Source organism: Argiope bruennichi, chromosome 10 (genome assembly GCF_947563725.1).
Source record: "Argiope bruennichi chromosome 10, qqArgBrue1.1, whole genome shotgun sequence".
Lineage (NCBI taxonomy): Eukaryota > Metazoa > Arthropoda > Arachnida > Araneae > Araneidae > Argiope > Argiope bruennichi.
Genome location: NC_079160.1, coordinates 73,799,320 through 73,805,766, shown reverse-complemented (window position 1 = coordinate 73,805,766; position 6,447 = coordinate 73,799,320). Strand labels below are relative to the sequence as shown.

The following is a 6,447-nucleotide window of genomic DNA, read 5'->3' as shown; positions in this document are numbered from 1 at the left end:
TTTTTCAAGCAATCTGTCTTTCTTTAAATACGATAATTCTAAGTAGCGCCGAACTAAGGGGATGAAAGTTGGTATTTGATTCATGGCACGAAATCGTTGTTTTGCTATCGAATTTTGAACAAAATCTGTTTCTCTCTGTTTGAGCGTAATTCAACAAATAGGCGAATAAAGTAAAAGTAATGCAATATTTCGCCCCATACCAAAATTATACAATATATCAAAAATTGTACCTAATCTACTAGGCTTCACTAAATTGTCCTTATTATTATTATCCTTACATTCAACGAATCAACTAAATTATTATACTCAGAAGCTGCTGAAAACAAAATGCGCTGTATTGTGTAAGTAAATAAAAGAGCATAAGGAAAAACATTCCTTCTGAATTTTTCTTCTGTCTATGTTTATGCCATCTTGTATGTATCAGAAAATCTATAGAAGAATTCGGTTTTAGAACATTTATTTCCAACTAATCCACAAACTGTAATATGCAAATTAAATCATTTAAATCAATAATATTTTACTAATCTATAAACTGATGACCTGTACATTTTAATAACTTAATTGACTATTTCAAAATTCGCTCACAAAAATCGTATTACAATTCTTTTTGAATAAAATCTCACAACTGAAAATTTTCTGTGAGTTAATATATTTAAATATTTTTTTCAAATGAAATGTGAATCCTTTAAATGAATTCTTTTGTTATTATTTAATTGATATAAAACATCTCCATCTATCTGAATTATTCATTCACTGAATAAATATTGGTTCTGTCTTATAGGAGTTTCAGAATATCGCTCTAAATTACTTATGTAAACTTTTCATTACATACTTCATGAAATGCTGATATAACTTATATTGTTAAATTATAGTTTATGGATTTTAAAGTTTATAACTCAGCATTTGCATAATTGTTGTTGTTGTTTCTAATGGCATTTGTCATAGACAAGCCACTGACTTTAGAAGTCAGTGATTTTAAGCCAAGGGTGTGTATCTTATATTTTCAGTAACGCCATCTAGGGCCAAGAGTACGACTTAGCTACACACACGTCACAAATCTTTGTACGGGGCGGACTTCATTCATGCATTTCATTCACACATCCTCAGGTCGTAATTTAGAAAAGAATTAGAGAACGATCATCCCTGATCCAGAACCCCCACTGGTATTAGTCTCTACATGGAGGAGTTTGTGACCGCGATAGATTTATATGTGAGCCAGCCACCACACACACGGAGAGTCTTCGGTCGGCGGGGTTCGAACTCGCAACCCAAGGGACGCAAATCCAACGCCTTGCTAACAAGGCTTTCCCGGCGCATATGCTTGATATGTGTAATGTATAATTAAAAAAAATATCCGGATTCTTTTAGATTTACATTTGCATATCGAAACTTTTCAGAAGGTTAGAAGTAATTGCCTTTGAACATTGATCATGTAAATAATATACTTGAATTCACATTTTACAGTTAAGATTCGATCATGAAACCATTTAGGAGATCAACAAAAATTGATGACAAAAAACATTATTTTAGCACTCCTGTTTCCTCAAAAAGCTAATAATGATTTGCAACTTTTATCAATGGTTTTGTATGCTGTGCACAATATTATATATATATATATATATATATATATATATATATATATATATATATATATATATATATATATATATATATATATATATATATATATATGTATATATTAAATTCCAAATTTTTATGCATGTTTTTTGCTTATAATCTGCAGAGTATTTCGACTAAATTATACGAATATCTGGCAATATGTAATCGTGATTCAAAAGCAGTTCATTTGATCTTTTTGAGAAATTTGATGAAACGTATAATTTCGAAAGTGTCCGGATACTTTGGATTACACAATTTATATATGTTTCTGCATTATTTGCGAATGACTAAAACAGGTTTTTAGAAAATTGGTTCATGAAATTTTGAATGAATGACTCAAAATTCCATTGGATTAAATCAACTTCAACTCAAACTTTCAAAGTCGTCAGTTTGGATACCTATAACGAATGGGCTTATATGTCTTCATGAAAATATATTCTTTTATTTCAATCTGTGGAACTAAGATTATTGTAGGGTTAAAACTTCTCTTATGATTCATTAGGGATAGTAATTACCTCTAAGATGTATAGGGACATTTATTCAGAAATGATAATGAAATTTTGATTCCTTACCATTTTTAAAATTAATAAATTCATTAGTAATAATGATTTAAATCCTTCTTGAAAATTAAGGAAAGCCCATTTCAACTCTTTTTGTTTAACTTTGAAACATGGAACTTATAAATTCACATTAAAACTATATTAAACATAAAAATTACCTAAAATGAAATCTTATGCTTAATGTAACGTAAAATGAAAGAGAGCATAGTTGCCTTAAAAGTATTTCAAAATTTATTCAATAAATAAAAAATAAATACAGAAAAATACTTTTTCTTTAGCTTTCTAGCTTAGAATTTAGCTAAGCAAAATGAAAACTAACATATTTATCTCAAAATCAGAGTATTAATATTACACTAAAACTAATAAGTCGCACAAAAAAAATTATGTTTCCCTATTTTTCAACGTAAATATAAAAATGAAATAAAATTATATTCAGTAGGATATGGAGGTAGATTTAAGGTTTAGTTCCTCCTCAATTAATACGAACTTGAATTCAATAATGTAAATTCCATTGCAAATATTAACATTTTTTTCAAAAATTAATCTTTCATAATTTCTGAATCTTTTTATAAGTAACTGGTATTTGAATAAATGAATTTAAGAATTTTTTATTCTATCTAAAAGTATCGTTTATATAAAAATGAAATCAAAACCTTTACGAGTGATTAGAATATGTTATAATAACATTTGGGTTAATATTATATAATTAACCAATTAATTACTGCAATAAATGGTAATTATATATGCATTATTCAGATTAAAACTATATATGTGTATAGATATAGGTATACATAATAGTTATATTTTAAACCAAATATGAACATAGTCAAATTAATTTTCCTTAAGTTTTACTAGTTTTTTTCTTTAACAGGTGTATAATAAATTTGTTGAATATATATCATATAAAATAAAAATTGGTGAGTTTCATTATAATTTTCAGCAGAAATTTCTCATTAAATTTCTTGAATAAATGAATTTAAACTTTTTTTACTGTTTCTAAACGCATCTTTTATATAAAAATAAAATCAAAAACTTTGCAAATAATATGGATATTTTATAGTGTTTGCGTTTATATTATATTTTAACCAATTAATTACTGCAGTAAATAGTAATTATATATGCAGCATTCAAATTAATTCTATATCTATATATATGGATATAGAAATTTATGCTAGTTATATTTTAAATTAAATATAAGCATAAGCAAATTAATTTTCCATAAGTTTCAATAGGTATGCAATAAACTTGTTGAATATAAATCAATTATTCCATATAAAAACAAAACTGGTTGAGTTTCATTGTAATTTTCAATTTCTCCTTTAATTTCTAGAATATGCACACAAAATATTCCATTTTAAATCTCAACCTATTCCAAAACTATTAAGAATGAATTAATTCCATCTTTTACACTAAATCAACAACAATTAGTACCAAAATTTATTAATACCTAATTTGATTTATCATATAAATCAACATTTCGCAGTGCATGCTTTTCCAAAATCAAATTCCTATCTTTACGAGCAACAAAAGCGAAAAAAAAAAATCTTATCTAGCATAACAAATGAATAACAGAAACGTCGAAGCTATTGCATCGAGAAAAACAAAACGCACAAACACAACATCAAATCAGGGGAGATTCGAGACTGGATCAACAGCCTGAACATCCCCAACAGCTGATCGAATTGATGCGATCCAGAAAACTGTAAAAGAAGCTACTCACTTTTTTCATTCTGTGCATTACGGAAGTTGCAAAGAGTTCCAAAATGCGGGCTTCTTTTTATCATTCGCTTACCATGAAGATGCTCTCCTGGCGCAAACTCGCTTTCTAAAAGATAATCATCTGGATCCCGCCCTCATCTTGAGCTCCGCCGCATCAGTTTGCATCTTCTCCGGCGTCCTTGGAAGAACATCCAGATAAAGGTTACTTCCAGAAAGCGCCATCTGTTGGTGTACTCGTGCATTATTTCGTTAGTGTTTTTCGGCATAAAATTCCCATCAGAGGCTTTTAAAAAACTTTTACGTGACCGCAAAATCTTTTGGACGTTGAAAAAATTTCGCAGATCCAATTCATATGAAGGCTGAAATTATAAAAGTGATTTTCGAAAAAGATTATTCATTATTAAATTTCTGCTAATGATAAAAAATATTCTCTCTCTCTCTCTCTCTCTCTCTCTCTCTCTCTCTCTCTCTCTCTCTCTCTGTGTGTGTGTGTGTGTGTGTGTGTGTGTGTGTGTGTGTGTGTGTGTGTGTGTGTGTGTGCGCGTGTGTGTGTGTGTGTGTGTGTGTGTGCGTGTGTGTGTGTGTGTGTGTGTGTGTGTGTGTGTGTGTGTGCGTGTGTGTGTGTGTGTGTGTGTGTGTCCTCTCCTCTTCCTTTCTCTCTCTCTCTGTGTGTGTGTGTGTGTGTGTGTGTGTGTGTGTGTGTGTGTGTGTCCTCTCATCTTCCTTTCTCTCTCTCTGTGTGTGTGTGTGTGTGTGTGTGTCCTCTCCTCTTCCTTTCTCTCTCTGTGTGTGTATGTGTGTGTTTCCTCTCCTCTTTCTTTCTCTTTCTCTCTCTCTGTGTGTGTATGTGTGTGTGTCCTCTCCTCTTTCTTTCTCTCTCTCTCTCTCTGTGTGTATGTGTGTGTGTCCTCTCCTCTTTCTTTCTCTCTCTCTCTTTCCCTGTGTATGTGTGTCCTATCCCTCTTTCTTTCTGTCTCTCTCTGTGTATGTGTGTCCTCTCCTTTTTCTTTCTCTCTCTCTGCGTATATGTGTCCTCTCCCTCTTTCTTTCTCTCCTTCTCTTCCTCTTTCTTTTTTCTCCTCTTTCTCTCTCTCTCTTTCTCTCTCTCTCTCTCTCTGTGTGTGTGTGTGTGTCCTCTCCCTCTATCTTTCTTTTTCTCTCTCCCTCTCTTTATGTGTGTCCTCTCCCTATTTCTTCATCTCTCTCCCTCTGTCTGTCTGTGTATGTGTCCTCTCCCATTTTATCTCTTTCTCTCTCTCTCTCCCTCTCTCTCTCTCTCTCTCCCCTCTCTCTCCCTCTCTTTCTCTCTCTCTCTCTCTATGTGTGTGTGTCCTATCACTCTTTCTTTCTCTCTCCTCCTTCTCTCTTTCTCTCTCTCTCTCTCTCCCCCTTCTCTCTTTCTCTCTCTCTCTCTCTGTGTTTGTGTAGTTAGAACTACAAAACTCTGTCAAGGTTTTCCTCATTAAGAATGTGTAATGAAATAGTGTTTGCAGATTTCTACAAGAATGGTGGCGGAATCAAATAGAATGGTGGGGATCAGGCGACCATTGATGATATTTCAAGATGTCATGAACTTTCATATAAAAGGAAAAGTGACGAAATTGGACCCATGGTCGAGGCACGGGAACTGGTGATTTTGGTTTTGCTGTTTATCTCTATACCTATAAATAATTTTAAAAAATGCATGCAGATGCGCATGTACCTGTCTATACACGCATTTATTGGAACTTAACAAACTTGACCGTTCGAACTAGAGCTACCAAACTTAACGCATATATACTTTAGAGGCTGGAAATTTGCATCTTGGAGCAGGCACTTTGATGTTTCAAATAGAATTTTAATTAATTAAAACTTAAGCGAGATTTCAGCGATAAAATCAGAAAATATTAAAACACAAAAAGGATTATTACATCACTTAAAATTTATATTTTTTAAAGGTCAATTTTAAATCAATTTTTTTTTTCTATTTTTAATTAATTTTAAAAATTATTTTAAATATATTTTACAACGACACATTTTATAGATTTTTTTAATTATCCTGCACGGATATACTACGCAAGTATAGGAAAAATAAGATTCTATCAACATGTTGCCGATAAATACTGAAACTAAAAAAAATTATTTAACTCTCAAAATCAACAGAATTTATAAAAACTATAATTTTCAGTACATGTCTCTATGAAATAAGATAAATATGAAGCATGATATTTTCTAAAAACACAAATGCAAGAAAAGGTTTTGTGTGACCTTTTAAAATATCTTTGTTATTAATTCAACAATTCTGTATTATGTCAGGCAAACAAGGTTTATATATACAATGGCTCAAAAAATTGAGAGTACACCTTACTTTTACTTGATAAATCCGACTTTCAATATAAATAACACATAACCGGGAAATGCAAATATGTTTTTATTTTTTCACATAACAAATGGTTTAATTTAGAATAAAAATAAAGAAAAATCGACGAAAAATTTCTAAATTGAAAAGTTTCAGAAGCATTTTAAATAAACATACGCAGAATTCTGCCTCAAAAAATTGAGAATACAC

General features: G+C 31.0%; 1 protein-coding gene across 4 annotated transcripts in view; it reads right to left on the bottom strand.

Annotated features, from left to right (window-relative positions):
- The window catches only part of LOC129988786 (glutamate [NMDA] receptor subunit 1-like), a 62,112-nt gene extending 58,055 nt beyond the window's left edge, over positions 1 to 4,057 (bottom strand). For all 4 annotated transcript variants that reach the window (XM_056097058.1, XM_056097059.1, XM_056097060.1 and 1 more), the window contains exon 1: positions 3,901 to 4,057. The gene's annotated coding sequence lies outside the window, so the exon portion shown is untranslated. The remainder of the gene's footprint in view (positions 1 to 3,900) is intronic.
- Between the last annotated feature and the right edge of the window lie 2,390 nt (positions 4,058 to 6,447).